At 39.9% G+C, this 16,786-nt stretch overlaps 1 protein-coding gene across 13 annotated transcripts in view; it reads left to right on the forward strand.

The window, feature by feature from the left end:
• Window positions 1-16,786, forward strand: part of UBR5 (ubiquitin protein ligase E3 component n-recognin 5) — an 89,359-nt gene that overhangs the window by 631 nt on the left and 71,942 nt on the right. The gene's annotated exons all lie outside the window — the stretch shown is intronic.

Genomic DNA, 16,786 nt, shown 5'->3' on the forward strand with positions numbered 1-16,786 from the left:
TTGGCCCCCGAGGGCGCGGGGGTGGGGGACCGTGACCTTCGCCGCGGGCCCGCCGCCCCTGCGCGGCCCCGCGGGGACTGCGGCCTGCCGGGGGAGTCCCGGCGCCTGGCGGAGGAAGTGGGCTCCCGAGGATCCCCGGCCGGGGACGAGGAGGAGCGAGAAACGTGTCCATATTAATCAGAGATGGAGCGAGGCAGACAATGCGGATGGGGGATCGCGGTGCGTGTGAGGGAATGACGGGAGCGAGGATAAAGGAGCGCTGCGCGGGGTGTTACCGGCGCACGTACCGCCGGTGCGCTCCGCCGCGCCCGCCTGCTGCCGGACCCCGGCGGGGCCCGTCTCCGGGCCGCCGGTTCCGCGCGGCTGGGCCGGGGCGGGAGTGACAGCCGGGGCAGCTGTGCCGCCTGCTTGGTGACCTGGCGGCCAAGTTTGTGTTGGGCTGGGGGGGAGGCACTGCGGGCTGGGGAGAAAGTGGAATGCTTGGGGGAAAATCAACCCCCGACCCGAATTTTCTTCGCTGCTTGACGCGTGCGTGACGGCGCTCTCTGTGGCTGTCACCTGTGTCTTCTGTAGCAATTAATAATGGTACGCCTTACAGCTTGTCAATTTCACTCGCGCTCTTTTATATGGAAATTCTTAAGAAATGTGTACCTCCTTGTTTTTAATTTCTTAGAGATTTATGTGTGAATAAATCAAGATCTTTAATCGTCACTGGATAGAAACCTACATTATTATTTTTTACACTACAGACAAAATACTACTTGATTTTTATAAATAGTATTTATAAACCTTCAAAAGTATGGGTGCTTAGTTAGATTGTTCTGGTTTTGATCTTACCAGGTTTCAGAATAGGTGAGGGTCCAGCTCGCTTCACTACTTGTAGTTCCATCACTTTTCCTAGACCAGTCTTTGCTGAGATGCCTCTGTTAAAACACAGCTGAGGTTTCAGGACTTATGATGAGGAAAATAGGTCATTGTAAAGATAACATTTCTGCCAAACTACATCATCTGTGCCCTTAAACAGGGAAAAGAAACTCCTGATGATAAAATAGGTCTGAAACCTGAACTGTGTTAGTGTGGAGTGTCCGTCCGTCGTCCCCCCCCCCCCCCCCCCATTAAGCTGATAATACATTTTACAACAGGTTCCTGTTTCCTAGGAGGCCTACCAGTTCCTAAGGGATTGAGTGGCTTTCTCCACAGTAATACGTTCAAGTTTGGCATACATCATCTCTCTTTAGAGTGTCAAACTGAGAGGTGATGCTGTACTAGGAGTTCTGCTTCTTCATTGTACTGTTTTGATTTAGGGTAAGATCTAGCACTTTGAACTTGAAAGGACCCCAGTGGTTTTTGTTTTTCTTTTTTTTTTTTTTTTTATGTTGATAGGTCCTTAGAAAACATTTAGCATGTAATTATCACACTTTGTTTGGAGTGAGAGAGCTCATCTGATTTTTTCTTTATCATCACCTGTTTTGTTGACTTACTGATGTTAAATATAATGTCCCTTCAGTCTTCATAACGCTTCCTAATTTTTTTTTTTAAGGTTGGGTTTTTTTTTTTTCCTTTCTCCCTTCTTACCACAGAAGCAGTTCTTACAACTTCTGTTTGATACAGGAAGCTTCATAACGTGTAATTAATATATGGAGAGAGCTGCACAAGTGCTATTAAGTTGTGACTTATTCTGAAAAAACAAGTGGCTCCTTGATCAGAGCTGCAAGTCATAAATTTCTATTTCATAAATATAATTTTACTAGAAACGCGGTAGCTGTGTATCAGAACTTGTAATGCAGTGAAATCAGAATGATTCATAAATAGGGTTGAAGCACACACATATATGCTGGAAACGCCAGTTCAATTTTATCAGCAGCATTGCTGCTTATTACTGTTTTGTCAATGTAGATCATGATCTAGATAGGTTAATAAATTCTCATATACATGCTTATAGAAGTTAGGAACTTGGAACATCTCATTTCTCTGTGGTGTTTCTTTCCCTTCTCACACTTTACAGGCTTTTTGGAATTTGTGCTGCAGACAGTGCTCAGTAGCCCAAGTTAGGTTTTTTTTTCTGTCAGCCTTCTGAATGACAATTCCTTCTCAAATTCCGATTTTGGGACCCTAATTCTGCATTGTATGCTTTCATATGTAGCGTACGTAGAACGTGATCGATAGTATTTCTTTCAGTAATGGATCCATGTTCTGTAAGGAATAATCGCATCTTTAAACATGAGGGATGTCTTGGTGCAATCGTTGTGTGTTCAGAATACAGGACAGTTTCATATTTTTGTGATAAGTTGATAAGTTATGCTTTAATAATCAGCATAGATGTGTGAAGAGGGTGAAATGTGTTTGGAAAGCATACTTCTGAAGTATTGCTCTGTTCCTAAGCAGTCTCGGGAATTCAAGGAAGTAGGTTTTTTTCGGTTTGGTTGGTGCAGTTTGTGTCATTCTGTTTTACAGTTTGATTTTCTGTGGAATTTGTTATACCTCTTATTCATGCAGCAACTTGGAGAATGGTAAAAAGCTTTGAAGAAAAAAAGGAAAAAGTAACTGTAGAACCGCAAATAGTTGGTTCCTGAGCATGCCTACTCATCATCTGAAAGTACTTCTTAACTAGTGTTTTCTAAACCACTAGTTCATACTGTACCTTGATGGTAGTTATTAGACCTCTCTCAAATAATTTGAAGCAGTGTTGGCTTGTTCATGGTATTCACTGAGATGTCTGGAAGCTAGCTGCACGCAAAGCTTGTAGAGGACAAGGTTATGTTTAGTTTTGCAGTTGTATTAGGATTCATTTTTTGAAATTGATGGTAGGTAAGCTTTTTCTGGTAATTAGGAAGATAGGTAACTTGGAATTTTTCTTCTAAGCAATTTGTTCTCTGTGAACTGAATATGGTAAGTTTTAATGGGAGAAAAATTAGGTATGGCTTGCAGTTTGAGAAACAGTTCCATAAACTATTTGGGATGTAAATAATCAATGGCTTTAATCTTTGAAAAAGAGATGCCCAGCTTCTCTTGCAGTGGGTATTAGATGTATTTCGTTGATTATCCACCTGTTTCATGCATGTTTCAGGGTTGGAGACTTTGTGCTTTCTGAAGGAAGTTTGACACACAATTTCATAGATAAGTTAGTCTTAGTAAATTCTTCTTAATATATTTTTTACTTTGTGTTGTGTTAGGAAGTGGGTGTAACCATGACAAATAACCATTTCTTGGCTATTATGAAACCTCACAGGAGCAGTTTAACTTGCTGCTCAGTAGAACAAGAAGGGGAGTCTTTCACCTTACAGGAATGGCTTTCCGTACGTGAACTAACCTGCAGGGACAGGGTTCATCTCAAGGCTTTGCCTTTGTTTTTACCGTATACTAAGAAATTTCTTGTCAGCTAAGCCATTTAAGTCCTAGCATAGGGTAAGATGTTGTTTCTGAAGTGGTCATCGACACAATGTTAATATGCTGTTTTTCTCTTTTCTTGAAGATGAGACATAATGAACTTGGTTAAATGAAGGGTATTCTGAATTTAGGATGAGTGTTAAGACATGGTATGTAGTAAGTTTTCCCACAGTAAGCTTTTTGAAACAAGTATTGTGACTGAGAAAAGTTCGTTCGAAGCTTCAGCACGTATTTACGTACAGTCAGCTTCGAGGGAGGAAAGGATTATCTCAATTTTACGTGAGTTTGGTTTCCTTAATGATATATTAAATACTTCTCTCTGTTACTCAAATATTTCTTACTTTAGGCCATGCCTGAACTGAGAAATTAGCTAGTGTACTTTAAATTTCCTGCATTGTTTACACCTTCTGGTAATCAATTTATGTGGAAAAAGTACCTAGACACAGACTAAAAGTGTATGTTCTTGCTATCTCGTGGCTTATGTACATGAAAACATCATTTCAAGGTAATAGGCAAGTGATCAGTGGATATGTGGGCTGCTACTCTGGCAGATTTTCTTACCCTCCCTGTTGCATTTACTGATGAACAAATCTGGTAAAAATCCCAAGCAGATGTTGCTGGAAGGAGCTGGCGCAGGGTGTGGTGTTATTCTGTGAAAGGAGTCAGCAGCGATGTGGAACTGGTGTCCCGGCCCCACATGTCTGTGGGAGCCATGCAAGGAGAGGGAGAGCTGGCTCCTGCTAATGCAAGTGTTTAGCCCTGAACTCCCTCTCCGAGTCCGCAGGCATGCTGGGAGAGTACCTGTCCTCTTGCGGAGAGGAGGGCAGCCTGAGCATGAACTTCCCTGCTGTTACATGTAATCTGCATTGCTGCTCAAAGCTGGGGGAAAGAAGGGATTGATGAACTTGTTCTTAGATAGAAAACCTGCAAATTGTGTGCAGATAGTACAGTACTTCTTTTAGCTCAAGTGATTTATTTTGGTGCACTTTAAACAATTGCCTAATCTACTTTAGCAAAAGTGAAGTTAGCCTGCCTCAAACAGGAATAGATGGTTTAGTTACAGAGAAACCATTGCTGATGTAGTATTTTAATTGCCTGAGTTACAGTTGCTTGATGGGACTTTAGTAATGGGAGAAGTGTTGACTTCTTAGGATTCATTTCCTGAAACCATAACAAAATTTAAATTGACTTCTTTTAGAAGAGAGTGAGGGAATGGGATGACTATCATGGCATTATTATTATTGTCAGACTCCTAGTTTGAAACACTTTTTAAAAATAAAAAGTTTTAGCTGTATCAGAAGGTTTGCACCACCACTGTGGTTATACAGGCGGGCCATTATAGGATTTGTACATTGAGCAGCAGTGCATTAAGGTTTTTATCTTTATTTCAGTATTGTTTAAGGATGATAATTTGGGAAGCTAAGCATACACATAAGCGTAATTTCGTATCTGGTTGAATGTGAAAGGTTACTTATACACAGGCCAACAGTTTAGGTCTTTTTGGACTTTGCTCTGCCAGGTTCCTTTTCTGGTTATAATTTTTTGCTACACCCCAGACACTGCTTTTTAGAGATTACATATGTAATTGTCCATGAATGTTCATGCTGAAACTTTACTGAGATGTTGTAACTGGTTGCTCTCGTCTGGAAGGGGAGGTTTGTTATTCTTACTTCTTACCTTGCACTGACTTTTGCACTATTAAGTGCCTGATTACACAGTAAACTGACTTAGCTCTATATAATTTTAGCAAATTAACCCTGGCAAAGTGAAATAAATGGAGTTTTATGGATTAGGAAACTGAAATGGTTTATCTCCTGGTTGGGTGAGCATCTGAGTAGATGGATAAAAAAGGGAGGGGGTTTAAAAAGTGCTGCAGGAGGGTGAGTTGGGAGTGAAGAACAGGGAAGAGGAAGCAGGGTTGAGTTCCTTCCATTTTGAGAGCAGCAAGTTTATTTTGGCTACTGTAATGTGAAACTGTACTGTGAATGCGATCTGGGCTGAGAGTAGTTGCGACCTGTCACAAGGAATTTAGTAAAATGGTAATTGGGGCACAAATGCTGCCTTTTTTCCTTCTCAAATTATCTATGAGGTTTGAGCATATCTGTTGTTAGACCAATGATAAAAGTAAGATTAATGGAGGAAGATACTATTAGCTGTATTTTAAGGTTGGCAATGCAAGTCAGAGCTGTCAGAAACCAGCTTTTTCTGATTTTAAGAACAGTAAGGTATCAGTCAGCAACATTATGTGCTAATTCTGGTAAAATCTATGATCAATAGTATACTTTTAAGGTGATTTTTATATAGTACATATTTATTAAATGTTCTAGTTGCCATTTAGAGGAGACTTTTGTAAAAAGATGTTTGTTAAACATATGTAATTAAACCATAAAATAGATGTAAAGGGTATGATGCTTTTTTCTTAAGCTCTCTAAAGTTTAAGTAGATAACTGTTCCTACACAATTACATCAATGTGAAAAATTACTTAACACTGAGGAAAAAAACCCAAGGATCTACCTAAGCATGGCAAGCTTTGCAGTGTGTTGTGGCTGCCTTTTTACAGTTATGGCATGGTTAACTGTGACTTAAATGAATTAGACAATAGTATGTATTTGAAAATTCCATAAAGAAGGAGAAGGGATTTCAAGGTAGCTTTTAGTGTAGTGATTACACTAACAGCAGTCTAGGTCGTTAAGTTTGCAAGATGCTCCCTATAGCTCCCAGCTGGTTTTTGTCTTTCCCTGCATCAGCTCAACAGCCACTTATGCAGAAGAAAACTGTATACACTGATAACAAAAACTACTTGTGATTTTCAGTTGCACAAACTTTTTTTTTTAAGCTCTAATTCAATGAGGTCCAGTAAGCATTTGGCTGTTAGTAATAATTTCACATAGAAGACTGCAGTAGTTGGCACCTGTATATGCCCCAGGGAAAACATGGGGACAGGTCCTAGTTGTAGAAGCTAGAGGATTTTAAATTGGGAGGAACAATTAGGAGAAAGAATACTGAAATAAGTGTGCAAATGTAATTTTCAAGGTGTACGTGTATTTTGTCCAAATCTGTAGGCTTGTCAGTTTAAATGAGGATGGTTAGTCCTCTACAGCAATAATTATCCAGGTTTCAGTATCCTTAATTCTTCTCTTTTTCTGACATAAAACTGTTTTGACAATAAACTCTGTGCTCTACTTTTTGAAGCCTTTCTGTGCTTAAAAAAAGCAGTCAACCCACACTGCTTCCTTTTTCTCTTACCCTTCCCCTCCAAAGCAAATTAACTATACCGTTTTAATTTAAAGAGCTTTTGGTTACATTTGAGAGAGAACACGTACCACCTCTCTGATGCAAAGGTATGAAGTTTGCCTATTCTAAACACTCCAAAAATACTGTAAAACTGAGTAGAAGGGCGTAAGGTGAGCACAGAGGTCATCTTCATTTATGTAAAACTGCCAGTTAGGTTCCAGTTGAGGAGCGATGTAACTATAGAATTTGCTGTCTTTGAAAATTTTGTCTTCATCTCACAAGTCTCACTGCTACTGCCAGCGCTTGTCAGGGGAATTTCTTATGGTAAATGTGCTTCACCTTGTCTTTCAGGAAATCTTAGCTACTGTGCTTTAAAGTGCAATGTGTTCTACAGTACTGATCCGTGTGGGTACAGAAAAGTTTTGAATATTTGCTTGCCACCCTTTTGTAACACCCCAGCATGATTATTTTGTGGCAGTTCTAAAAATGATTTTTTAACATAGCATTGTGTGGTTTGTTTCACTGGCTAGACTTTTGTAATCCCGAGTCTGGTGGTGTTACTCTGTAAGATGTTTCTTAGAGACTTCTCCAACTGTTTACATCCACAATGGAGATTAAATGTGTCTTTTCTTCAGTTTTGTTTTGGACAGCTTTTCTTGATTAAACTGGTTACTACCTTTTATCAGAAAGGATGCCCCATAATAGCTTGGGGTCTCTTATGTTTCTGATTTCATTTTACATGGTGTTCATTAAAGAATGCAGAATAAGAAATTTTGAAAACATTCACATGATTGGTACTATTTTGTACATTAACTGTGTTGGAACTTCTCACTGTTGTTGTTTTTATTGCCAGCTGTGAGGTCTGCCAATTTAATTTGTGACAACAGTGTAACCTCAACAGATGAAAGCACGAAGGCTGCTGGAGACTTCAGCAATCTTACGAATTTGTCTTCAGCACGCTCCCTCCACACACACACACACTCAAGAGGGTGTGTTTTTGTTAGGTTGGTTTTTTTGCTTTTTACTCTTAAGTAATCAGTATTGTGCACAGTGGGAATATCTTGAGTATTCCAGGGTGACTGTACCCATGCAGCTGTAGTTTTCCTGGTCATTAGAAAATAGCCCAGAAATACCACCAAGCTCTGTGCACAGAGCACAGTTTCTGACTTTCTGCAGTGTGTTTGCCATCATCTCTAGTTAAGCTGGATGCAATTTTTAACAACTACTACCTTACTTATACAAAGTAAAAAAAGTTTCTAAGTAAGTTGTAGAGTAAGAAGTAGTAGTTGACTAGTTTAAGCCAAGCCTGTGTTAAAACAGCATTTTAAAAATCTCTTACAGTCTTTCAGTATGCTTCATTCTCTTTTCCATTAAGTTTCCTCAGACTCTCACTTTTTCACCTTTGGGATAGATTCTCTCTTTATATACATAGGTAGTTCCAATAAAATGAGGTTGATCTTGATTGGGATCTCTTGATTCTACTAAAAATTATTTCACTATATAGTTTCCAGCATGGAATCTGGCATTTACTTTAATATGGATAAATGTTTCTGCTATAGAGTTTTTACCAAAAACTTAGCTGGAAAATACGTATTTACCCATGTGAATGCAGTTGAATGAGAGCTGTAGGCCTTACTCTGTTGTCATTTGAAGTAATTTGGCTTTATCACTTCCTTCAATAAGTGTTGTATCATTTTAATTTCTCATTCATCTTGCAAAATTGATTTTCTTAAATGTGTCTCTCAGTGTTTATTCTTTCATTTATGGTATGAAGTTTTGCTGTTCTCTATCCAGCCTGAAAATGACCAGAGCTGCTTTTTTTCCCCCTTTCTAGTAAATAGGAAGTTGTCTTCTTCTGCAGAGAATTTATGGCTTTTAATCCATTTTATATTGTTTTTCCTTTTAATATAACTGAGTTATTGTTGCCTGACCTTTAATGAAAATCTCTTAGGTTGGTGAAACTCCTTTTCTTTTTCTTTGTTTGACCATACTTAATGCTTTAGTAACAGCAGTTTTCCTTCTTTCTCTTCCCCGCGCCACCCCACCCCCCCACCCCCCTTTTAAAGGCATTATTTAGACAATGTTCTGGCAAAATGTATCTGTCTCTAGAGCAAGGAAGGTACTTAATAAAACATTCCAATGATACAAATCATACCATCATACCATCTTGTCATTGTGGAGCAGATTGGGTAGGCAGAATGTATGCAGTGCTCTTAATGGGACGGAGTCGGGGAATAACAGGCTCTAATAGCCAAAGCTTTGTTTCTTTCTCATGGTGCAGAATATCTGGCAAGTTTGTTACCTGAAGTAGTATGACTGTAGCCAAAATGTGAAGCAGGAGGTATGCAAGGTGCTGCTTCATAAATTCTTGTAGAGGAACCAAAATACCAGTTATGCTGAGGAGGAGGCACCTGGAGTTTCGTTGCTGTGGTACAGACAGATGGAAAAGAGAGAATCTGTTTCTAGGCAATGGAAAAAAGTATTGTGATGAGCTGTGCACCTCAAAAGCTGGGTTTTCTTTTGAGTTATTTTGCCTGCAGTGCACATCTGACAAAGTGTTTTGGCTGCTTTTTTTCTGCCATGGTGCTTGCTCTCTACTACTCTCTATGCCAGGCCTCGTTCCGTTCCTATCTAAATCAGAGATGCAGTGTCTGAGAGGAAGGTTTTGAAGATGTATGTTTAGTAGTATACAGTGCAGTGTGAGGAGAGGAGTCCATGGTATTTAAAAGGCAGTTTTTAAGAAGTTTGAAAAAGTGAAATGCAGGTGATACTGTGATACCGAGTTTTTGTTTAAGACTTCAAGCCTTGAAATTGAAGGAATTGGCAAAGAAAGGACTGGACATGCTGTATGATCTTTCCCTATTGCTAAAACTAATTCAGCATGTGAATAAGCATGATGGAGTTTAATGCAAAGCAATTAGAATTGTCTTGTTTGTGCACTTGTACAAAATACACTGTTGCTTTTCTCCACCCAAGACAAAAATTACTTAATAATGTGACGGTCCTTACTCTTAAAAATATTTTTGTAGCATTTGAATGCTCTGATCAAAGGCCATTTTCCAGCATTGCCCATAGTGGTTGTGGCTTCCAAAAGCTTATAGCAAGAACGAAAGGGAAAATGATGGAGAGATTATGCTTTGAGTTCCCACAGTAGCCTCAGCTGAGACCAGAATCTGACTCTCCTGGCTTTAAGCTGGTGTGCTGGTAAATAAGACAGCCTCCATGGTGGCTTGTAATAAACTCTTGAAGGAGCTTTAACAATCTATCATTGTGGAACACAAAAAGGCTTTAAGATTTTACAATGACTGGATTTTTATTTTGATAGCAGGGTTGGGTTTTTTTGTGTGTGGTTTTTTTATTTTATTTTTGTGTGGAATCACTACAGCAATGCTCTGATGGTAAAAAATAGGATTTTTTTTTCCATTTGTCTAAATGTGGCCTTTTAAGTGCCACTTCTTCTAGCCAAACAAGTGTACAGCTTGCTAGCTGCATTTTGGTAGCTAGCATTCATATGTTGATCAACACAGTAATACTGGCTCATATTATTTTATGTGAGTGTTTTTGAAGTATCCTTGAAGACAACCATGGGGTTCTAAATTCCCATTATCTGCATTTGCTATCACAGTAGAATATAATGATAGGTGGCTAAATAGCTTAAAGATTTTAAGATTCATAACTCACACCCAACTGAGTTGGTTGATCCAATTGTTTAGCTTTTAGTGGTCTTTTGGCTGAAGGAATAGCCTTCTGCTAAATGTTAAACAGATTTTTTTTTTTTGCAGCTACAAGGACTTTGTGCAGTTGAACAGAATCTGGGAACACAGAATGATGGCTTGATGCATTCTACACCAGAGAACAGATTCCTGTCCTGTATTGCCTGAATCTGTGACCCATATTTTTGGAAGTCTGCTGTCATAGAATAACATCAGGTTGAGGCTGACTTGTTCTCCTGTAGTATATTTTTCTTTTTTTCCGCAGAAATGCCACTAGGCGTTTATGCAACCTGTGGCTGTAGGTCTACTGTACTAACAAATCTTCTGGATATTGTGCAAAATGACATATATAGGTGTGCTGTAACTGCTGTGGGCTGGTCCTGTCAGGATCATACCATTTGTGGTTTCTTTCTGTTTGTATTCAGACTTTTCATTACAATTTTTTTTTTCAGAAAAGGGGTGCCATGCTGCGTCATAACTATTTTAGGACAGGGGTTGGGTGTTTGCTTGTTTAAAAAGTGTGATTGACCTTGTATTCCTCTTGAGCTGGCTTATGCTTGTGCTTTGCACTGTGGGTTTTGTTTTTTGGTTTTGGAGGTTTTTTTAAGTATTATTCAGAAGGTGATGTTTTCAGTGTCACTTACACCCTTTCTTCAGATTTATCATTTAAGTAGATTTTGAACTAGAGGAACCAGTCAGCCAGCCTGCCTAGAAATTCATCGTTAATCAGAGGCATCTGGTTCTGGCAAACTTAATGCTGTGTTTCACAAGCCCTACAGGTGGCTGTCCCCTGGTCTTGCTGTTCCTGCTAGAAAAGGAGAGTACTTCCATCTGGATAATTTAGTACCTGCAAATATTTTTGCTCAGGGTCTAAATACTACTTCTCAGACACTTCCCTGACTCCTTGGCGTAACTTCTTTTCTAAAGCCACTGCCCTTACAGGGATTCTATAGCAAAACATGAGCTCCTATGTTTTCAATGGCAAAAAATGGGTTTTTTTGTTGATGTGCTTCCAAGTGAAATGTGTGGAGATCACATCCTGAAGGCAAAAAGCCCTCAGAATCACAGGATGGCTGAGGTTGGAAGGCATCTCTGGATGTCATCTGGTCCAACTCTCATGCTCAGCTGGGCCATTTATAGCTGGTTGCCCATGACTGTATTCAGATGGCTTTTAAATAACTCCCAAGGACAGGAACTCCACAGCCTCCCTGGGCAACCTGTGCCAGTGCTCCGTCACCCTCACAGTAAAAAAAAGTTTCCTGCATTGCGGTGTGTGCCCATGCCTCTAGCCTGGTCCCTGGGCACTACTGGGTACAGCATGACTGTGTCCTCTTTGCGCTCTCCCTTTAGGTGTCTATATATGTTGATAAGATCCTTGTGGAGCCTTCTCTTCCCCAGACTGAACAGTCCCAGCTGTCTCAGTCTCTCCTCATACGAGAGATGCTCCAGTTCCTTAATCATCTTTATGGCCAGTGTGTCCATGTTTCTCTTGTACTGGGGAGCCCAGAACAGGGCACAGAACTCCAGGGGTGGCCTCACCAGTGCTGAAAAAAGAGAGGGATTGCCTCTCTCAGCCTGCTGGGAAAGTTTTGTCTAATGCAGCCTGGGATACTATTTGCCTTCTTCACTGCAAGGCGTGGTGGCTCGTGTTCAGCTTGGCGTCCGACAGGACTCCCAGGTCCTTTTCTGCAGAGCTGCTTTCCAGCTGGGCCATCCCCAGCATGTACTGATGCATGGGATCGTTCCTCTCCAGGTACAGGACTTTGCTGTTCCCCTTGTTAAGTGTCGTGAAGTTGCTGTTCTCTGGATGGCGGCGTGAACCTCTGGCATACCCGCTGCTCCTCCCAGATTGGTGTCATCAGCGAGCTTGCTGGGGGTACACTCTGCCCCATCATGCAGAACATTAATGAAGGTGTTGAACAGGACTGGACCTGGTATTGACCCCTGGGGTACACTGCTGGTCACTGGCCTCCAGCTAGACTTTATGCCACTGATCACCACTCTCTGGGCCCAGCTGTTCAGCCAGTTTTCAGTTCACCTCACTGTCTGCTCACGCATATATACTTCTTGAGCTTTCTGTGAGGATCTTTGGGAGACAGTGTCAAAAGCCTTGCTGAAGTCTAGGTAGACAGTGTCCACTGCTTTCTCCTCGTTCTCCTATACAGTGATATGAAATCTGCCTTGCTTTCTTAAAACTAGAACTGAAATACGTGCTTACGCTTTATGCAGGGTGAAGAAGGTGGTCAAGTCATTTTGCCTGCTTCTGCAGTATATGCTTTAATTGTATTTAAATGTGTTTTAATCCTGAATATTAGATGTTGGTGGGTATCTATCTTTAACCTGATGTCATTGCCACTATCCTATCTTTGTTAGTTTTTCTTCTCCTGCTTCAACCTTGTTGTGGTCTAGCTTGTACCTAACTTTAGATATAGGTCATTATCTATACCAGTGTTGTTAGATCATGAGATAATAACGGTCTGCTTTAAAGGAATTTACTTTCTGCAACCATTGTATTACCTGAGGACTTTTCAGTGCAGAACACTGCAGAGAACTATCTTCAAGAGATTATAGTTTGTTTGACGCATGCCATATTAGCTTTCTACTAGTGCTTACTAATTCAGCACAGTGTTACCATTGTTCCACAGAGGACTATTAAACAGTCAGAACTACCTTTATCAACCAAACTGACAATCTTTACAAAATGGAAAATAAAGTTTGGGAGCCATATTCTATAAACCCATGTTGGTTGATACCATGAAACATAAGAGTAGCTGTTACAGTCAGGCAAGAGGTCTATCTTGTTTTCGTCCTGTTTGTGGCAGTGACTAGTGCTAGATGACAGCAGAAGAATGTTAGGATAGAGCAAACATACAGTGATGCTTTTCTAGCATCAAAGAATTTGCAGCTCGGGGATTTCCTGAGCAGTAGGTATTGGTTAGTGTGTAATAGCCGAATAGTCCTAATTTGTATTTCTTAGAATGGGGAGAGGACACCGTGTAAGCCACGGTACACCTGATAACTGACTGAGTGGAGCAATGACTTTGTCATCTTGTTTCAGTGATCTGTGTATTCCAGTCTAAACATAGTTCCACGCCACTGCTGAGAACTGTTAGTTACCTTGCAGGCTGTCATTTTGTACTTGCACTTGGGATTTTTTTTTTTCTTATGTGCATTACTTTGTATTTTATGCAGATAATCTTACTACTTGCTTTTTTTGTGTGGTACTGTAGCATTTTTTTTTTTAATGAATACTCCCTTCTTACTACCCAGATTGACTTAAAGCACACTCTAATCTCCTCTTTTCCACCTACTCCCTCATGCCCACACCCCTTTTCTCCAACTCATTGGTGGGAAGGTGGTTTTTCACCTCTATTTCTTCATTTATTCCATTAGGAGAAAGGTGTTTGGGACAGGATCCTTTTGTATGCTGTATTATGGCATGGAAGATAGCTGGATGTGACTTCATGTCAATAATGGTGTCGAAGACATCCTGGGATCAGAACATGAAGATAACATATTTGCTCAAGCTTCTCATTGGTGTCTGTCTTATGCACTTCTGAGACTGTTTTCATGACGCTGATAGACAGGCACAGGAATTCGTTTCCACGTGATTCAAGATAGGCCAGTGTGAGAGGGCTTTGATCTGGAGGCTGTGCAGCTCTGCTGGGCTAAAACCTGTTAGTTGGTCACGTAGCTGCCTCCTTGGGGCTGGCTGGCTGTGCTCAGAGCACTTCAGGGTCTCAGCTGAGGGAGGGAGATGAGGGTTGTATTTACTTTTAAAGTGTTGATAGGTGCGTCAATACTGTTTTCTAGGGCTTGAGTTGGTGAGTTTTTTTCCCCCTGTTGGATATCTGCTTATTGCTAGTCTTCCCTTAGAAAAGCATTGTATTGGTTCCTGTACACTTCTTTCTGCTCTGGTGTGAAGGTCTCATAGTTTTGTTGGCTTATAGACTTCGTTGACATACTAAGTTGTCTTAAAGGGGCCTGATAATTAGAAGAATCTGCCAAGGCTAAATTAGCTTAATTTTTAATTTCCCTACTCCAAGTTGCTTATCATAGCAAGCTGTTTTTTTGGAAAATGTACCTTTCCTTTTCATCTTCTGCAACTTGTAAAATCACCATGTGGTGCTGATGTGAGGAAAGCTCTTGTGGTGGGGCCTCTGTCTTGTGTTTTACTTTCAAAGTGTACAAATAACTTTTTAAGGCTGTAAAGGAACAAACTCAGAAAAAATCCAAGAGAATCTTCTGACTGTTGTGTCTGTGACTTTGTAGTGTTTCTTGCTGAGTACAGAAAGACTTCCTTTCTTTTGGAGACATGCAACACGCGAACATTTTGTTTTACATCTCTGTGGTTAAATCCTTTGTTTGGATTGCTTAATTTCAGTGATTTTTACTGTGTGTTCTTTAAACACCTAGCTGACATTTTAAAATCTACAGTTGCAGAGAAAAATGAAAAGTAGCTTTCTTCATGTTGTTACGGAAATTTATCTCTGAGATGGCAGAAATTGGTTTAATACTTAGAAATAAATGTGCTAGATGTACTGTTATTTGATCAAAGCTGCCAAATGTCATCTTAGATATTAGCACCTGTAAATACAGTTTCTGCTCAACAGCAAGTAAGTTTTTGAGGGGAAAATGTAAGTTTTGATACATGAGATTTCAATTTACAGTGTGCTATGCTTTTCATGTCACTCGCCTGCTTGGAAAAGTCTTCCTGGTGTTCTCTGAGTGTAGATGATGTAGGTGTGGTTGTTTTTTTTTCTTTATTTTTGTAATTGTTAGTTTTTAAACACATGAGGAGAAGGATGCGCATACATTCATTGAATTATTCTGAAATCTTATAGCAGTAAGAAAGTTCTCTTTGTCTCATGGTTTGTTTGTTGCTCTGTGATCTGTTGCTGGCATGATGGAAATACTTGGAAGGATGAATATTCCTGCAGGATTACTAGCAAGGTAGGACTGCTGCAGGGAACTGAGCATGGTGAATATGTATTACAGAAGTCTATAGTGTGTAACAAAAAAAAAAAAAAATTTCTCAGAACAGCCTGCCTACTTAAAACCAGAAAATTTTTATTCTTGCAAATTGGGTAAAAGCCCAGATTGTAAAACAAAATTCTGCTTATGTGGATTTAAGCATTTATTTAAGTAGGGTAAAGTTACTTTAAAATGTACCAAAGCCCAGTTTTTCTATTAAATACTTAGTATTTTGAAATGGATTTTTTTTTGTAGCTTTCTTGCATTTTTGAGCCTAATTTGGTTTTATAAAACAAGATGTGCTGGAAGGTTAGGTCCTCTGATAAAGTGCTCTGGAAATAGAAATGTACTTTGAGAGAGGTAGTATCTTGTGATGAATAAAAGCGTCGCTTTTGAAGTCTGAGCTCCTGCAGTCCTGACCTGGAGCCTCTTCAGTTGCTTAGTGTGAGCGTAATTCCTTTCTATTCTGATCAGTTTGGAGAGGCTAGAAACTGTAGCTGCAAAACTTAAAATCAAAGCAATCTGTACATGGCTTGGACAAACTGATTTTTTGTTTTCCTCACAGCTGTTTTTGGATGAATTTTGATGGGGATATTTAAAGAATGTGTGTCTTAACACGCGAGCCATCACTGCTAAACTTTTTGTCTGAGTGTGGCAAGCTAGTGTGTTTCTCCAGCAAAATACATGTTGCTTCTACCTTCATCCTTTGAAATTGCCTTTAATGAGAATTTTTTCAAAGCTCAGCCTGTCCAGGCATTCATATCAGAAGTTTGTTTTACCACAGAAAGGCCTCAGTAGAAGTATTGACCTTCCTTAGAGCTGATTAAATCATCTCTGCCTGTACTTCTTCCTCCAGTGTACCATCAGTTGACATTATTGAATCATATTGAAAATTAACCTGATCTTAAATACGCCTTTTCTATTTTTCCTTTAGAGAGTTGGTAGTACAATACCATGCAAGTGTGCAAGTAGAAAGGCTTAGATTGCTGCAAGAAATGTTTTTGCTGCAGGTAATTACTTAGAGTTTTATTTGCACAGACTTACTCTCCATATAGAATGTACAAACACATCTTTCTGCTTTACTCTTGTTTTCCTCCTGGTTTAGTTTTGTGGCTGGCATTTGCACAAATGCTGGTGGCAGCACACGGGATGGTGAGGAGTGGGGATGAAGCCAGCAACCCAGCAGGGATGTGGCACTTGGGAACTACTCCTTTTTCACTGAGTGGTGGTCTGCATCAAATTTAAGTCCTCACGGATCTCTAAGCTTATTAGGCAGTACATGGTAATTTTACTATTATAGCAGTTACATATGAGATGCAACTCTCAGGGAGTGAGATAGTTTTTACTTTTTTTAAAAAAAATTATTTCTGTAGGAGAGTGTTTTACTTTCAGCATCATCACTTATATCCTTCTTTGCTCTCTCCCCTTAAATGACAGCAGCCTCTTTTCAATAATGTTAGAGCTCTTTTGATGTATG

Source organism: Falco peregrinus, chromosome 3 (assembly GCF_023634155.1).
Source record: "Falco peregrinus isolate bFalPer1 chromosome 3, bFalPer1.pri, whole genome shotgun sequence".
NCBI classification, from domain to species: domain Eukaryota; kingdom Metazoa; phylum Chordata; class Aves; order Falconiformes; family Falconidae; genus Falco; species Falco peregrinus.